General features: G+C 37.6%; 1 non-coding gene across 1 annotated transcript; it reads left to right on the top strand.

The window, feature by feature from the left end:
- Nucleotides 1-8,279: 8,279 nt before the first annotated feature.
- Nucleotides 8,280-8,386, top strand: LOC122232075. The gene has a single exon (XR_006209422.1). It is a non-coding gene; the product is annotated as a U6 spliceosomal RNA (small nuclear RNA).
- Nucleotides 8,387-18,832: the final 10,446 nt, after the last annotated feature.

The raw sequence follows: 18,832 nt of genomic DNA, 5'->3' as shown, positions 1-18,832 counted from the left end.
TTTAATCACTCATCATGTTTTAATTTTACAGTTTTGATTTAATCTTTTCTAAATAAAGCACTGGATAAATACAGAATGAGAGAACAAGAGTCTGTAGCAAAGGAGCCAGATTGGTATTAGCACCACCACTCATCCCTTTCACCACTTTCCCAGCCCTTTGGGTTTTGTTTTTTTGTGATGATGGCATCTCTAGGACACTACTTGATGTTCATGAAGGCCAGAGCTTCTGCACCCGCTCAGAAGCTTAAGAGAAATTACAGAGTTTGGATTTCATGGTGACTCCTTAACCTTTCTTATCATGCTAACCAGGATGCTTTTTACCAGACATTTCAAGTTGTAACACACAGTGGAGTTATATCTGAACAAAAACATGAGATTTTTTCAATGGTAGGCCCTAAGATTCCCCCAATTTTCTCAGATCTGTAATTTATGGGGCACTTGAGTGGCTCAGTTAGTTGAGCGTCCAACTTCAGCTCAGGTCATGAATCTGCTGTCCATGAGTTCAGGCCCAGCATCGCCTTCTGTGCTGTCAGCTCGGAGCCTGGAGCCTGCTTCAGATTCTGTCTCCCTCTTTCTCTGCCCCTCCCCCACTTGCATTCTGTCTGTCTCTCTCTTTCTCTCTCAAGAAAATGAATAAACATTAAAAAAAATTAAAATACATTTTCCACCATGGGTTACATTATTTTTCTTAAAAAAAAAAAAAATGTTTACTTTTGAGAGACAGTGTGAGCAGGGAGGGGCAGAGAGAGAGGGACAGAGAGAATCCCAAGCAGGCTCCACACTGTCAGCACACAGCCCGATGTGGGGCTCAGACTCACAAACTATGAGATCCTGACCTGAGCTGAATCAAGAGTAGGATTTGAAGGGACTGAGCCACCCAGGTGCCCCACATTCTTTCTCTTATGAAGCCACCTTTTTAAAAATGAACCCTATATTGAATTAGAGCTTTACATATAATGAAATGCATCCATTCTAAGTGTACAGTCTTAACAAATACGTATACTTAGTGAGAATTCCATGACTACAAGATACAGAGCACCCTCCCCCCAACCAAAGTCTCCTTAATGCCCTTTTCAGTCAGTTTCCCCTCCACTCCCAACCTCAGGCAGTTGATCTGATTTCTATCACGATAGGTTAGTTCTGCTTTTTTAAGAATATTCTGTAAATAGTATGTATGCTTTTGGGGTCTGGCTTTTTTACTTAGCATAAGCTTTTTGAGGTTCATCAATGTTGTATGTATCTATAACTAGTTCTTTTTTTCCCCTGAGTACTATTCCATTTTATGGCTATAATGCCATTTGTTTATCCATTTTCATATTGATGGACATTTGGATTGTTTTCACTTAGGGGCTGTAATATACATATACCCATGGCAGCTTTACTCATAAGTTTTTGTGCAGTACTCATTTCTCCTGGGAAAATATCTAAAAGCAAATACATGGGTTGTATGTTAAGTACATATTTAAGCTTTTAAGAAACTACAAGCTACTTTCTAGAGTGGTTGTATCATTTTGAAAACCCACTAGTAATACAGCTGACCCCTGAACAATGTGGGGGTTAAAGGCACCAACCCCCAGTGCAGTTGAAAATCTGAGTATATTGGGGCGCCTGGGTGGCGCAGTCGGTTAAGCGTCCGACTTCAGCCAGGTCACGATCTCACGGTCCGTGAGTTCGAGCCCCGCGTCAGGCTCTGGACTGATGGCTCGGAGCCTGGAGCCTGTTTCCGATTCTGTGTCTCCCTCTCTCTCTGCGCCTCCCCCGTTCATGCTCTGTCTCTCTCTGTCCCAAAAATAAATAAACATTGAAAAAAAAAAAATTTAAAAAAAAAAAAAAAAAAAAAAAAAAAAGAAAATCTGAGTATAGGGGCGCCTGGGTGGCTCAGTCGGTTAAGTGGCCGACTTCGGCTCAGGTCATGATTTCGCGGTCAGTCAGTTAGAGCCCCGCATCGGGCTCTGTGCTGCCAGCTCAGACCTGTTTCAGATTCTGTGTCTCCCTCTCTCTGACCCTCCCCTGTTCATGCTCTGTCTCTCTCTGTCTCAAAAATAAATAAACCTTAAAAAAAATGTTTTTTAATTAAAAAAAAAAAAAAAGAAAATCTGAGTATAACTTTGACCCTCCCACCACCAAAACTTAACTACTAATAACCTACAGTTGACCAGAAGCCTTACTGATAACATAAACAACTAATACATATTTTTATATGTATTATATACTGTATTCTTATAATAATCTAGAGAAAATAAAATATTAAGAAAATCATAAGGAAAATACATTTACAGTACTGTATTATATTTGCAAAAAAATCCACATATGTATGGACTCACATAGTTCAAACCCATGTTGTTCAAGGGTCAACCGTATAATGTATTCATTGCAAATAAGTGTTACAGAGAAAAGTAAAAAAACAAAAAAACAAAAAAACAACAAAAAAAAGGGCAAGTAGATGTTATGGTGCTATTTACAGATGATGGTAAGAAAAGGCTTCCTAGACTGTTGTGAGCCGAAACCTGAAGGAAGTAAAGGAGAATGCCATGAAAATATCTGAGAGAACAGCATTCAGAAGGCAGAAATAACAGCACAAGCAAAAGGGTATTCCTTGGTGGGTTGGAGGAATATCAAAGAGGCCAAGGGGTTCGCAGTGGGGTGAGAGAGACAGAAAATAGGTAAACAGGTCAGAAAGGCAGGGAGCTCAGTCAGTTTATGGAGGGCTCTGTAGGCCAATGAACTTTGGAATGAATGAAATGAGGAATCACTGGAGGATTCTGAGCACTAAAGGGACACAACTTCTCTTATATAGATCTCTTATATAGGATCACTTTGATGTGAAAAATAGACTATAAGATGCAAGCATGAAAGCAGGCAGGCCAGTTAGGAGGTCACTGTAATTGCCCAGACCGAAGACTAGACCAGTGTGGTAGCAGTGCAGCTGGAGAAAAGTGGTGCGACTCTGGATGTATTCTCAAGGCAAAGCTGACGATATTCCCAAAGGATTCAAAGTGTCCTGGTGAAAGAAGAGTCAAATCTAATTAGGCCGATCTAATTCCACATCCATTCTTCCTTCAAGTACAGGAAATAATCCGTCTAAAGAAGAAAGGGGGGGGGGGGGTGGAATGCAGTTTGTGTGGTTAAAAACCAGTAAGAAATTAAGTTGAAACTCATGGTCCCTGGCAAAGCCAAACTGCTTTAATCACCCAAATTATCCTCAGTCTAAATAGCCCAATGTGTCTGCCTGAAATAAATGTAATTTTATGGAAAAAAATGTAATATACATATTGTAGTGCCAATTTGTAACACTTTAAAATTCTATATATAGAATCTAATATAAAAATACTTCTCTTGAGGTTTAGAAAATAATAGTAAAGTAAAATGAGAATCACGGCAATCCTATGAAATAGGAGATGGGCAAGTATTAATCCTACTATTCCATAGGTAATAAATTTTAACTCTAGATAAATATATGACCCCTTTGGGTCAAATCCAATGTATCAGGGACTACAATCAGTCTGCTGATTCAAAGTCTAGCTCAGATACACTCTATGATCAACTGTTGACTCCTATCCAGGACTGCCAATCTTTTCTGCCTATTTTATTTTTTTATTGTTTAACAAACTTTTTTGTTTGTTTGAGAGCGAGAGAGAGCAAGCAAGCACTCGAGTGCATGCAAGCTGGGGAGAGGGGCAGAGGGAGGGAGAGAGAGAATTCCAAGCAGACTCTACACTCAGCACAGAGCCTGATGCAGGGCTCAATCCCATAACCCTAGGATCATGAGCCGAGCCAAAACAGAGTCAGATCCTCAACCGACTGAGCCATGCAGGTGCCCCTCTGCATATTTGCATTAAAGACATCAAATTCCAGTACCTCTGATACCCAAGACATATGTACTGAAACACTGATAGATGACTATAAGACATTTTACAAGATGTTCACAGATTTAGTAAGGTCCACCAAATGATAGGCCAGCAAAACATAAATAACTTACAAGAATCAATTTCTACCCTAAGTATTTTGAAACATCTAATGCTACTATAGATGTGTGAATTTCCTTTTCGTATATTTTTCAATAGCAAAATCTGTTCAAATATATATATGTCTATTGCAGGTAGGGTGTTGAAGGGGATGGTTTAGAAATTCACAAAGAAAGAATATTTGCAAACACATTTAAACAAAGCAGGTTTGGGAACTGTAATTTTTAGTTCTTTGATGCTGACTATATGATAATTACATTTCCCCTAAAATAAAAAATAAAAATGGAGAAGAGAGGGCTATAGAATTTAACATTACCAAAGCATTTGGGTTGTGTGGATTCTTTTATTACACTGTAAATATTTTGCATATGTCTAGAGCAAGCACCAGTAATTAGGCCATAATGGTAACTTGTCACTCATAAACACAACAGTGCATTTGGAAAGATTAAGAACTACATTGTTCAGTAATTCTGGGAGCCTTGTTTACCAAGCTAAGATGTCTAGCAAGACTCTTGTTTACTTGATATGATGTACTTATTATTTTATTAAATATTAAATATTTAAGACTGCATAGTTTAAAATTTTATACAGAAAGCTTTTTACCTAATTTTGAGGAGAATTAAAGAAGAACTATTCCTAAGGTGTAATTTTAATTTCTTTTTTTTTATTTTTTTTAATGTTTGTTTATTTATTTATTTTTGACAGAGAGAGAGACAGAGAGACAGAGAGACAGAGCATGAGTGGGGGAGGGGCAGAGAGAGAGGGAGATACAGAATCCGAAGCTGGCTCCAGGCTCTGAGCTGGCAGCACAGAGCCCAACACGGGACTCGAACTCACGAACCGCGAGATCATGACCTGAGCCAAAATTAAGAGTTGGACACTCAACCACCCAGGCACCCCAGGAAAATACAGTTTTTAGAACTTATTCACTGTTTATATGGCATGAAAAAGCAATTTACTAAACATAGAGAAAATATTTTGGTGAAAATAGATGTAAAAGTAAAGTAGACTGTCTGAGTGAAACAATCTTCTATTGAATTCAAAATATGGAGGCATTACGTGTAGAATAATTCAGTTTTAGGACCTAGAAAATGGAAGAGAGCTTTTTCTGAGTCAGTTTTAAAAGTGTAAAAACTTCTAGAGAAGTTAGTAACAGCTGAGTAAAATTGTGAGACCCAAATAGGAGTTTCCATGGTTTGCCTAAATCCACTCAATCTAAACCATTTTAAAAGATACCTATCTTTAGATATTTCATATAAACCTAACACCTAAAGCTTTAGAGTCCTTGCTGTAATAGCTAAGATAATGAAAAATGAAGACTTCTAGGTAAAAATAAAGGGTAAAATTCTTGTACTTGTGTTTGCTTCCTTTCTATAATCTCATCAAAATGACAGAAAAGCAATTTAAAAAGAATAACCTCAAGGGTGGCTGGGTGGCTCAGTCAGATAACCGTCTGACTCTGGCTCAGGTCATGATCTCACAGTTCGTGGGTTCGAGCCCCGCGTCAGGCTCTGTGCGGACAGCTCGGAGCCCGGAGCCTGCTTCGGATTCTGTGTCTCCCTCTCTCTGTCCCTCCCCCACTCATCATTCTCTGTCACTTTCCCTCCCTCTCAAAAATAAATAAACATTAAAAATTTTTAAAAAAGAAAATAAAAAGAATAACCTCATAAGGACAAAGAGGGCAGAAAAGTCAATACAAGAAAGTCTTAGAAACTGAAAAGCAGACCTAAGAGTAGTAACTACCTGTTAAAACTTTAGAAAGCAACTGTGGGTAAAAGTAAGAAATTAATTTATGTTTCTGATTACCTAAAGCCTCCAAATTGTTGGCAACAGTTATTTCTGAACTGTGGTACCTGTAAGGCTATCAACAGGAGAATGAGTGGGAAGTGTTTGTAGGGTGCAGTCAGACATCTTCCCCACCACCACCACCCCAGAACTCTTCACCTACTCTGTATAATGGACCTACTGTGCAGGTAGACAGAACATGTCAGGTTTATTCTAGAAAGGATCTTTGAAATAGAGGACACTAGGCAAAAATCAAAGTTAGGGGAGCCATGCTACAAAGAGTGGAACTCAATGAACTTTAACATATGGTGCTCTCAGAATGGCTGTGTTGTCTTCCTGCACTTGGTTCCTGTAATGCCTGCTTCCAGCCTCTACCTCCAAGGCCTAGGAATGGCAAAGTCACCTGTTGGGAATCTGATCCAAGAAAACGTAAAAATTCTGACATTAGTGTTCCTTCAATGAAAGAGACCACCCAACTCACCAACCAAGGGCAAAGCCCCCTTCAATGTACTATACCCAGAGGTACTCAGAGCTTCCCATAGCTGTCCAATCTCCCCACTCTTACAAAACCAAAGGCCATTCTGAGGAAAGCCTCTAAGTGTGAGACAAAGACGGAAAGGAGCAAACAGAAACAACATTGAAGAGATGAATGGAGGGGAGGGAAGAAAATAGAAACACTATCTTTCATATCTATTACAAACAGACGAGAGAGTATAACTGTATCCACAGCATTAGAACCGCATGATTACCTATCATCTGTCTAAAAAGAATAACAAAAAAAGAGCTTCTAAAAGTTCAAATTGTGAGAGCAGAAACTTTTCAAAACAAATAATAAAAGGCTGAAAGATAGTTAAGGAAATCTCTCTGAAAGTAGAGCAAGAAGACAATGAGAGGATCACAAGAGAGAAGATTCAGAAATCAGAGAACTAGAGGAACAGTCCAGGAAGCCCACTATCCAAGTAATTGAAGAAAGGGAGTTAAGAGGAAATGGATAGAAGAAAATAATCAAATAAGTAAATCAAGAACACTTTGCATTGAAAGATATGAGTTTGCACATTGAAAGGGACTACCAAGTGCCCAGGGCAAAGATTTCTAAACCAGTGTTTGGAGGGTGGGGGGGAGAAGGGTAATTTCAGGCCATATTTCTGGACAATATATTTATAGTGCTGCTTCTTGACTTTGCAGAAATGGGCATTATCTATTGACTTCCTAACAAGGTAGATGTGGATTCAGTATTGCTTTGCCATTACCCGTTCATATCTATCCCTCTTCTCATCCTCACATCTACCGCATATAATTATATAGCAATTTTGGTTAAGTCAATATTCATTGTTTACATTATTATGACAATATAAAAGCTAGTCACAGCTGAGCCATGCAGCATTTGATAATTTTTCTTTCCTGCATAACCTTTTATTTTCCTTAATCTTAGTTTCTTTACTGGCAAAAGTGGGAAGTTCATGGTTGGACCGACTTCTGATAGAGTCAAATGTTATCATTAAAAACAATCCCCTCCTCTGATCTGCTCTGCTGGCTTCAGAGTTGCCTTCATTCTCAGGCAAGTACTCCCAGAAAGCAGGTTCTAAGCAGCTTCAAACTGACATATCAGCAGTTTAGAAACCTCAACAGGTAAAGAATCTTTTTCTCAACAGCTCCAGTAAGAGAACCAATGTCTTGCTCAAGAGGATGTTGCTACTCTTTTTGCTCTCCTGACTCACCACTTTACCTAGGGGTGGAGTCAAGTTTTGACTGTCATGATTGAGAATGGCAAAGAGGTTCCGCAAACAAAGAAAAGAGGCTGAGAAAAACTGTAATGCATTTTATATTTGCATCTGTACTGTAGCACAGTTCAAACTCAAAAAGTCCTAGAATTTTACAGGCTAGAAAGGACAAGAATAAGTGATGCCTCTGGGTTGAGGAAACATTATATAAACCAAGTTTTCAAGTTTAAAATTGTCTAAGGGATAATAACATTATGATTTTAGAGTTAATTCAGGGATTTTATACTGATACTCAAAAAGCAGAAATTAATATATTAATCAAAAGTAAGACAAAATGAACTTATGGCATCTTTAAAATCACAAACATGTTTTTATATAGTTCAGCTGATCTTTTAAATGTTGGTTTTAATATTATTTTTGATGAGTATTGTGACCTACGCAACCTGTTGAGTGAGGTAATGACTGACTATACAAAATTTAGTATTTAGGATACTTTACTGCTGTTTGAGACTTTAGCCATACAGTTTTGATTTTCTAAGGGGACGAGGCTGTCTTCATCTCCCCCTCTTTTTTTTTTTTTTTTGGTTATATATATATATATATATATATATATATAATATTTATTTTTTTGGTAATATATATATATTTATATTTATAAATATATATATATGTGTGTGTATATATATATATATATATATTTACCAAACTAAAAGTCCTTAGCTGTATGTCAAATATTTTGCATTATAAGAAGGATCAAAAGTTTTTCTTGGAAAAAAAATACCAGCAGGATTTCAAAAGTAATGAACACATGCTCACTTCAGCAGCACATATACTAAAACTGGAACAATTTAGAGAAGATTAGCATGGCCCCTATGCAAGGCTGACATGCAAATTCATGAAGTGTTCTGTGTATAAATATATACAAATAAAACAAACAGCTTCATAGTTCAGAGATGCTCTTAGTAGTGCTCTCTACTGATCTTTAGTGTTACCATATTTATATTTCCTTTAGAATTCTTTTATTAATCACTCTGCAGTGTGACTACATTTATATCTAAGCTTACCAGTAAAAATGTTCATTCTGTATTTCTTTATCAGGGCTAGGACTATGATGACCACTTTTAGTTTATGACAATACAACCCTACCGTTTGCAAATAGTGATAATGACAATAGCTAACATTAAGTTTCACAAAACCCCTACAAGTTAGACGCTATTATTATTCCCAGTATACTAATGAGGAAACTGAAAAAGAAGATAGAAACTTTACTTAAGACAATACTACTAAGTGGTAAGAGCCCAACCGGTCTGAACCCAAAGCCTGCAAAAGGTAATAAACCATAAGACAGTATTGATGGAGTTGTGATAGCCAGCCTATTTCTAATAATACCTAAAAAAGAAAGACATCAACAAATGTTTTTTACGGTATATGTAACAAGCCAAGAGGTCTATAATTTGACAGAAAAGGTCACGTTGTGGGGGGCACCTGGGTGGCTCAGTTGGTTGAGCATCCAACTTTGGCTCAGGTCATGATCTCACAGTTGGTGAGTTCGAGACCCTCTGACAGCTCAGACCCTGGAGCCTGCTTCAGATTCTATTTCTCCCTCTCTTTCGGCCCATCCCCTGCTCACATTCTCTCTCTCTCTTAAAGATAAACATTAAAAAAAAATTTTTTTTTTAAGGAAAAACTCATGTAGCTGTTTATAAGTGGAATGGACTACTCATTGAGACCACCTGCTTAGTATTTTAAGTATAAAAATGGTAAAATTATTTGGTAGGGATCAGAGCCCACCATGGAGAACACTTTTTATCATTCTAGAGAAAGAGAATGGTCTTTTAACATGCTGTCACTCATTCTCTTCTGCCATACCCCCTTTCCACCCAGACTTCTAAAATTTTTTCTTAAAATATTTTATAATATACATTAAGTAGGCAAAAAGGTACATAGACTAGCAGAACATACATGTACCCATCATTCAACTCCATCAAGTTCTAACATTTTGTTTGCTAATGTTTTACAAGCAAATTTGCAGTTTTGCTTGCTGATCTTTTGGGGTTTTTTTTAATGATGTGATATATTAGAGTTTAAACAGCATACCTATGTGGCTTAAAGAATAATAAAATGAATACTCATACACCCTCCAGCAAATCTGAAAAATAAAGCATCACTCCTACCTCAACACCCTCTCTGTTGGTCTCTCTAATGTTGATAGTTTGAATACAGAGCTCTAAGTTGGAAATAATTTTACTCAGAATTCTGAAGGCACTGTGCTGACTTTACCCTCTGTTGAAGCTCTTTGCTCCTAGTGTTTTGAAATTTCACAATGATGCATCTTGTGGTAGGTTTATTTTTATCCACATTATCAAGCACTCTGTGAACCCTTTCAATCTGGAAATTCCTGAACTTTCCTGCTCTATGAAATATTATTGGGTTATATTTTTTGACGTTTGTCTATATTCCCTACTCTTACTTGAAATTTGGATGTGATGAGCTTGTGTCTTAACTTTATTTTCTTATTTTTTATCTCTTTGCCTTTTTGCTCTACTTTCTCAAAGATTTTCTTAATTCTACATGTAAGCCCTTCTAATTTCTATGTGTTTACAATTTTCAGTGGCTCCTGTGAGATAACAGAAAAAATATACATTGGTCTCTCCCCCTGGTTCCGGGTACAGAACTGCTAAAACCCTTGTAATTTCCTAATTGATAAGAGTAGTAGGAGCATCTTTTTTTCTAATGACGTGACTCTAGGTGGGCTCCTGGATGGGGTTTGGTCACCAGAAATACCAAGCAATGATTAGAAGCTTGGAATTTTCATTGCTTCTCGGCCTTTTAGCTCAGATCAACTGTAGAAACTTGGAATTTTCAGCCCCACTCCCACTTTTCTAGAGGGGAGGGAGGATGGAAACGGAGGTAATAATTGATCATGTCTACATGAGGAAGCCTCCATAAAATCCCAATAATATGGAGATTCAGAAAACTTCCAGGACAGTGAGTACATCCACACCAGGAGGGTGATAAACCCCACAGTTTCAAGGCACAGAAGCTCCTGCTCTGAGAACCCTCCCAGACCTCATCCTATGTCTCTCTTCATCTGGTTCTCTATCTGTATCCTTTATTAGATCCTTTAATAAACTGCTAAACGTAAGTGTTTCCCTGAGTTCTGTGAGCAGCTCTAGCAAATTAATCAAACCTGAGGAGGGGGTCATGGGAACTTCCAATTTGTAGCCAAATCTGACAGAAGTTGTGGGTAATTTGGGGACCCACTACCTGTGGTGGGCATCTGAAGTGCGTGGGAGGGGGGGTGTGTATCAGATCCTTAACCTGTTGGATATGATACTCTCTCCGGGTAGATAGTGTCAGAACTGAGTTAAATTGCAGGACCCCCAGCTGGTGTCATGGTGAATTGCTCAGTTTGGGGGGAAATTTGCATACATCTAGTGACTTAGAAGTGTCAGAAGTGACAGAGACAAGTTGTTCTATGTGAGTAGTAAAGGAGAAAGGCTCAGGAGAGAAAAACTGGGTTGTTTTTCTTACACAGCTTTTTCCTATCCTTTTAATAAAGCATCTTATTCTTTTATGGCTGCACTATCTTATTTATGTCTCTGAACATATAAAATAAAAGTGTGTTTTTCTTCTCTTTGCATGGCTGTTTCTTTGAAAATGCTTTTTTCTGATGACTGCCTGGATAGCTCAGTAGGTTAAGCATCTGACTTCACCTCAGGTCATGATCTCAGGGTTCGTGTGTTCAAGCCCCACATCAGACTCTGCACTGACAATGTAGAGCCTGCTTGGGATTCTCTCTCTCTGCCCTGTCTCTCTGCCCCTCCTTGACTTGCACTTTCTCTCTCAAATAAACTTAAAAAAGTAAAATTATTTTTTCTGTTTCTTTGTTTTCAGATCTCTTTCTGATATTCCTCAGTATCTCGTAGTGATCCCTGGCTGTGAGCTCTCATTTAAGAGTGGAGCATTAAAAAGATGTTTGGAGGGGCGCCTGGGTGGCTCAGTCGGTTAAGTGTTAGACTCCGGCTCAGGTCATGATCTCACAGTTCGTGAGTTCGAGCCCTGCATCAGGCTCTGTGCTGATGGCTCAGAGCCTGGAGCCTGCTTCAGATTCTGTGTGTGTCTCTCTCTCTGCCTCTCCCCCCACTCATACTCTGTCTCTCTCTCTGAAAAGTAAACATTTAAAAAATTATTAAAAATAAAAAGATGTTTGGAGTTCCATATCCATGCATGGGGCCTGTTGGCCACAAGCTTATTTCAAGGTGTTCTGGTTAAACCATTTCATTGGGACACCCCTGACATCTGTGCATATGGATGCCTTTGGGAGAGCAGGAAAATTCCCCAGGAGACATTCTTCCTTTCTCCTTCGTTGCCAGTAAAACCTAACTGCTAATGTTTCAGAGCCAAGGGGGCTGGTGGAAGGATGGTGGTATTAGCACAGCCAGTATGTAAGCATTTCATTTAATCAGTTTTCATTGTGGTGGCCACCTCTACCCTCAACTATGCGCTGAGCCCTCTAGTCAAGAAACACTGTGGTCTATCCTCTCTGGGGGAAACAATTCCAGTGCTCTGCTGACAGAGAAAAATGGCAATCCTGTTATATGGAGTTACAAGGCTTTGGGTATCTAATTCGTCAACATTGAGTCAATCCTCCTTTATTAGGCCCAACTTTATTCCCATTTCCAAAATTATCAGACACTGCCATTGCTGAGCTGTTTGTGGATTTTGAGGTATATACTGGGTTGGTTTTTCTACCTTCTCTACTATTGTTTTAGAGTAGGAAGCTTCTTGAGTTCTGCTAAACCCATCTAGTTTCAGATTCCTGTTCAGACTTCCCATTCTTTTTGTTCTTGTTAATAAACTTTGATTTTTGTTCTTGGTGTTCTACAGTTTAACTATGACAGGTTTAGGTGTGGATTTCACTGATCTTGCTTAGAGTTCCTTATGTACCTGAATGTGAAGATTTCTGTCTTTTACAGTCCTAGAATACTTTCACTTACACTTAAATATATATTAATATATTTATATACAAGTAGAAACACAAATATCTTCTAATAGCAGTTTTAATGTATCACTGTGCAGTGTTCTGGAAAATTTCTTTAATCATCTAGCCTACTAATTCACTCTTCAGCTTTGTCTATAAACTTTTTAAATTGTACGTGGAGCTTCTATTTTAATTATTATATCTTATTTCTAGGATTTCTATTTAGTTCTTTTTTAATTTTTTTTTAATGCTTATTTATTTCTGAGAGAGAGAGTGACAGAGTGTGAGCAGGGAAGGGGCAGAGAGAGAGAGACACAGAATGTGAAGCAGCTCCAGGCTCTGGGCTGTCAGCACAGAGCCCGACTCGGGGCTCGAACTCATAAACTGTGAGATCATGACCTGAGCCGAAGTTGGGACGCTTAACCGACTGAGCCACCTAGGCGTCCCTCTATTTAGTTCTTTAAAAATAATTCTTTAAACATATTAAACATGCTTATTATCGTATATTAAAACCTATAATTTCAGTATCTATGGCCTTTGATTTTGTTGTGGTGGTGATACTTTGTTTTCTTGTTTTTGTTTCTCCTACTCATAGTGGATTGTTTGTCCTGTTTTGAGGTTTTTTCATTCTGTACATCTGTTCCTTGGAAATTTATTTGTGAGAAGTTTGGGACTTAGATTTAAAACATCTACATTGTCTTCTATCCATTCTTCCCAGGAACTCTGCCAACCCAGGACCACATTAATGTAAATTCTGTTTGGGCATTTTAAGCCATATACATAGTATCAATTCTGACCCTAAACTCAGGTTGAGGGCTAGCTTGAGGTTAAATATTATCAAGACTTCCTACCCTCATTCAGAGTTAATGTCAAGGGTAGCAAGTGTCTTTACTACTTTCCCTTTTTCTTAGTTATCTCATTGAGAGATTTTTGTTGTTGTTGAGGGATGGTCTTAAGTAAGAATTTCTATACCAAATGGGTCCTCAAGTTTATCTTTTTTCACTTCTATTAAGCTGTTAAATCTGAAACTGTATACCCTCTAGAATTAGATCATAGTCTGCCATGCACTTGCCCCGAGTTGCGGAAATTAGCCAACGCCTTGTTCTACATTCATGGCCCTCTTCCATATGTCACATTATCATGAATCAGATCACTTGCATTTTAAGGAAACCAGAAATGATCTCTAAACATAACAAGTTTTATCTCAAAAAGACGCATAAAACACCTAAATACACACAAAGAAGTTACTTTGAAATTTCAATGTATGAATACTTGTTAAGCATAAAGGAGAGAAAGATGGAGCTGCCTGGTGGGAAAGGAGGCGTATGGCATGAGGTGAACGTACACAGGCAACCGTGAGAGTGTACCCAGCCTGGCTGTCCTCATTTACCCCTCAGCTGCATGCTGACGAAACACTCACTCCCTGTTTGGCAGCTGGAACATTTTTAGCAGCCGTGGAGTCCAGACATGCACACATTTAGCTCCTCAATGCTGCTCCTGATTGACAGTCCCTAAAATGGAAATCTCTGGAAATCTGGTCATTTAGAGTCTAATGTCTCATCAGAAAGAATTAAAAAGCCACGTGTATTATTCCTTTTCCCAGCCAATATTATTCAATTGCATTCCTGTACCATACAGCCTTAAAATTACATGGTGCTAAGCATGGATTTTTCCACTGAATGAGGAAATCCTAACTCTAGTGTTAGTCTCTTTTTCAATGACCCCAAGTGGTAGGGAATGGGATCACCATCTTTGGAGACGTGGTAGTGTAGTTAGCTGCTACAGAGAAACAACCTTATAGAAGAACTGAACTTATGAGAAGAAAATGGGGGGGGGGGGGGGAGGATCTATTTTTTATTTTTCTTCCTTTTGCCTGATACAACTTAGCTGAACACAAATTTGTAGGTGTCAATCTTTTGGCCACTGTGCTTGACACATACCCCAACAAAATCACCCAAAATCTCTTCCTATTCTCTTTCTCTAGCACACTTTTCCACCTCCCATTCCAATTCATGTGTGTGTGTGTGTGTGTACACAACTTGATAAAGCAAGTCTATCATTTACATGAAAATGCAAAAGGCCGGCTGTGACTAAGACACAGACGGAGAAAAGGTAAGAGTTCTACTAGAAATTAAATATAATGTAAGAAGTGGAAATCTTCAAAACATGAAGACTTAAGAAGACAAAAGAAGAGCATTCAGAGGACACTTCTTATTACAACCTTAAAGTTGGGGAGGGGGGGAAGGCTCTAGAAAATAGAATCTGAAATATATGTGGTTTTCCAACAAGTGCTTAGAAACTGCTTTGCATTTATAGTAAAAATTTTTAAAAAATTTGCATTTCAGTTCTAACTAGTCACAGGTCACAAGGTTTCTTTCTTTCCTTATGTAAAAATGGGGATAATTCTAATAATTCTAGAATCACTAGAGCAAACATCTTTAAAATGAAAAGCATTATTATTACTATTAAGCTCAGTTTCCTTTGAGATAAGACCAGTAAGAGTTTTAAACTAGTGACTTTGATGAACAATTGTGGCTACTTTGTGAGAAAATCATTTAAAAATTTTGCAGGTGGCAGGCCAATAAAGTTCAATGAAGAATTTTTTTTTCCATTTTGCAGATAAGTGTATAGGAGATGTATAGATGGAAATAATTACACATATTAATGCCTGTCTAAAAATGTGATGGAACATTACACATACTGGGTTTTGGTCTACCTCTGATTCATAGTTCAGGTAATTAATAGTTGAAATGAAAACATCTTGTATATTTCTAATAAGTGTGATAATTGCTTAACAAATATTTTCTGAATAATTTCTTCATTGCCAGCTTAGCATATGCAACAACATTCTGTATGTTACTTGTGTTTGCATGCTGCTCTATCAGTGATGCTTACTCAAAACACGTGGTCAGCCATTTATTCTCTCCCAGGCATGTACAGGGACTACAGTTGGAAGGTCATGCATATCTGTGCAATGACAAAAAATTGTGTAATTTCATGTGTAATTTACAAGCATAAAATGGAACTTTTAATGTATTATGTAATCTTTTGGAAGTTTAAAATGTTGCTATTTCTGCGAACACTTGTTATTGGAGATTTTGTATAAAATTTCAAAATAGCTCATTTTGAGTTATCTTCAAGACAAACACACTTTTGTCCTTCAACGATGAAAACAACCTAACATCATTATAATTAAATATTGAGATGTTTATAATACTTTTTATGTTAATCATGTGCTGGCCAACTGATAGTCAACTGGCTAGTATTTCTGTGCTAGGATGCCAAGAACAAAATTTCATAAAGCCTTTACCTCTCAATGAAAACCAGTTTTTTTTTTTTTAATTGATTAAGAATGGATGGGGGGGTAATCAATTAAGAATGGATGGGTGGCGCAGTCGGTTAAATGTCTGACTCTTGATTTTGGCTCAGGTCATGATCTCACCATTCATAGGATCCAGCCCTACGTTGGGCTCCATGCTGACAGGGCAGTGTGGAGCCTGCTTAGGATTGTCTCTCCCTCTGTGTCCCTCCCCCGCTGGTGTGTGAGCACGTTCTCTCTTCTGAGAATCAGCTGTGAGCATGTCTTTGTAACTCCACTTTCAATGATGTCATAGTGGTAGTTCAAAATCAGCTAAGGCAGGAGTACTTCTAGCACAGAAATGGAAAAACACTCTAAGTCAGGTCTTTTTATCCTGAAGAACCAGCTATTAAACGTTTACCAGCACGTCACTATTGAATAGGGAGTTGAGGGGGAAGAAAAGGAACCATGGATTATAGAAAGGCAATGGAGTTTGGAACTGGAGTTTAGAGGTGCTAGTCAGATTTAGAATTGGAAAATGGTATTCAAAATGTCATGTAGTTGAATATTTTCATCTTTTGTGAGATGAATTAGTTTTGGAAAATTTGGAAGCAGCCTACTAAGAATTTTAAGTTATGGGAAGTCCCGAGGAATCTAGTGTATTGATAAAAAGGATATGTAATATAATCAAATGAGTCTCTAATCAAGTACCTTGGCTCTAGTCTGCTCCAGGTTATCCTAATTTGAAACAAAAAGTCTTCCCTAGAACCTCAGCCGAACCTCAGGTGGAGGGTCAAAAAAACTTCAAATGTACGGTGTGAGCTGGTGTACCCTGGAAAGTAAATGCACATACACAGGCAGGGACCAGTTTACTGTATTCTCTACTTTGTAGAGTCAACTTAAGCCAGTTTCCACTTCAGAGCAATGGAAACAAAGTTCTAAAATGTTATTATCTGACCCAGTTGAGTTCCACAGAACTCTACAAACAAAAACTCATTGTTATTATAGCTCAGCTTCAACATGTAACTTCATGATATACAAAATATAGAACCAATTATTTTGAATATTATATGAACCCACAGGGCATCCTACCTATTAGAAATATTTACAAGTAACAAACAGATGTATATTCAAATATGTGAAGCCACTATGATATCCAGATGATAATAGAATCTATTCTTGTAACTACCATTTTATTATTAATCAATACACCAGTATCACCTTTCCTGAATTATTTTTTCTTCATGCACTTATCACCATATGTCCCACTATGCTTTCTTTTCACTGTTCTTACACTATTTCCATTCACTGCAATGAAGGCAAGGCCTTTTCTGTTTGTTCATGACTTTATTTCCACTCCTAGGTCCTATCTCTGACTGGCACATGATAAATAATGAATATTTGCTGAATAAATGAATGAATTCATTAACAGAAAGATTGGTAGAGAAGGACCAGTGGTTGGAAGTTTTCAGGATTCTACTTGAGATTTCACAGTAACCATTGAAATTAGAAACAGAGACGATACACACACAAACCTGGCATAAAAAAAAAAAAATGTTACGCGTTGGTACCTAGTTTAATAAGCATTAAAAGCATTCAAGTATGTTTCAACTTAGTATAAATAATTAAGAAAATATCTTCATAGAAGTTTAGCTAATAGAAATGGTAACTTCCCCCAGAGTCAGATGGGGTTGCTGTTAGAGAACCTGATTTTAAGGAACAAACTGAATCATCCATAAAAATCCTGGAGATAGGACGCTTTTCAACAGTGCAACGCCATAAGATGGCTTTCTTTCCTTATTTTGGAGATCCACATTCTTAGTGAGAATTTCTTTTAAAATATCTAAAGGTGGTCACAGGGAATTTATGTTCCCATGTAGATATGTTTCATCTTCAACAACTTTTCATATTTACTTTTTATAGTTACTATATATAGTTCATATAGTTACTATATTATAAAAGGAATGTAAGAAATCATTTTAGATCCACTGTAGAAATAAACTAAGAGAAAACTGGTACCTATTTAGCAGATATGGGTTAGATAGTAGGAAGATAGCCAATTCAGATGAATTCAGTTAACCAGATTTACAATATATGGTATTTAAATCCATTAGAAAATGGTCTGGGTTTTTTCCTTTGACTTTGATTATATAAAGATAGTAGTAAATAACGCTGTACTTCTCTTTCTCGTATGATATTTTAAAAATTGAGTTATCTTGGGCAGGGGCATGTAAATTGCTGAATTATTAACAGAAAGTCTCTGATAGTCTAACAGTGAGTTCCTTGGAGGGCAATAGCATTGTCATCCATAACACCTAGCATGAATCTGAGATCATAATCAGTTCTCAATAAATATTTATGGAATAACATTGCATAACTGATGTAATAATGAAATGTCTTTGCAACTAGGCCTGTAGCTTTGAATTAAGAGCTAGACTAGATACTGTGCTCCCTAAAATTCATTTTCTTCATTGATCTCCCTTTATTCTTTGTTAGCTCTAGAGAAATTTAGTATCTGGAGCCAACAAAGGAAATAGAAATGTACAAAATAGTATTTTTAATACATGAGTCCATGTGACCTTTAAAAAGAGTCCAAACTCAATTGGCTGAAAAAGTTTTCTGTGGGCAAAGCATTTTCCCAAGGTCAGGAGAGTTCAAAGAACACAGCAAACTTTAAGGAACATGCCAATGAATTTTGTAAAAGTTGTTTTTGTGTGTGTGCAAAGACACAGGGTTTGGCTGGTCATTCTGGTCTCCAGATGGTCACAGGATGCAGCCAGTAATGACCATGGAACATCCTGAAACAGATTATTGGTTTAATCGAGCAACACAGTCTCATTTGTCTGCTAGTGAGAATTTGTTAAAAATATTGACTATTCTCTATCATTCCTATTACCATCCCAGGCTAAGTGACTATTGTTTTTCAGCTCAATTACTATAATGACTTTCTAGCTGCCTCTTTAATAATCCTGCTTCCCTAAAATCTATTTACACTGCAGCCTTAGGGATCATTTTAAAACCCAATTTGGATCCTGCCACTTTCAGTCTTAGAGAAGTTCTTGGTTTCCCTGGTAGTTAG

The sequence above is a fragment of the Panthera tigris genome, chromosome A1 (assembly GCF_018350195.1).
Source record: "Panthera tigris isolate Pti1 chromosome A1, P.tigris_Pti1_mat1.1, whole genome shotgun sequence".
NCBI classification, from domain to species: Eukaryota; Metazoa; Chordata; class Mammalia; order Carnivora; family Felidae; genus Panthera; species Panthera tigris.
Note: the sequence above shows the minus strand (reverse complement) of the source record. Positions and strands in the feature narration are given on the sequence as shown.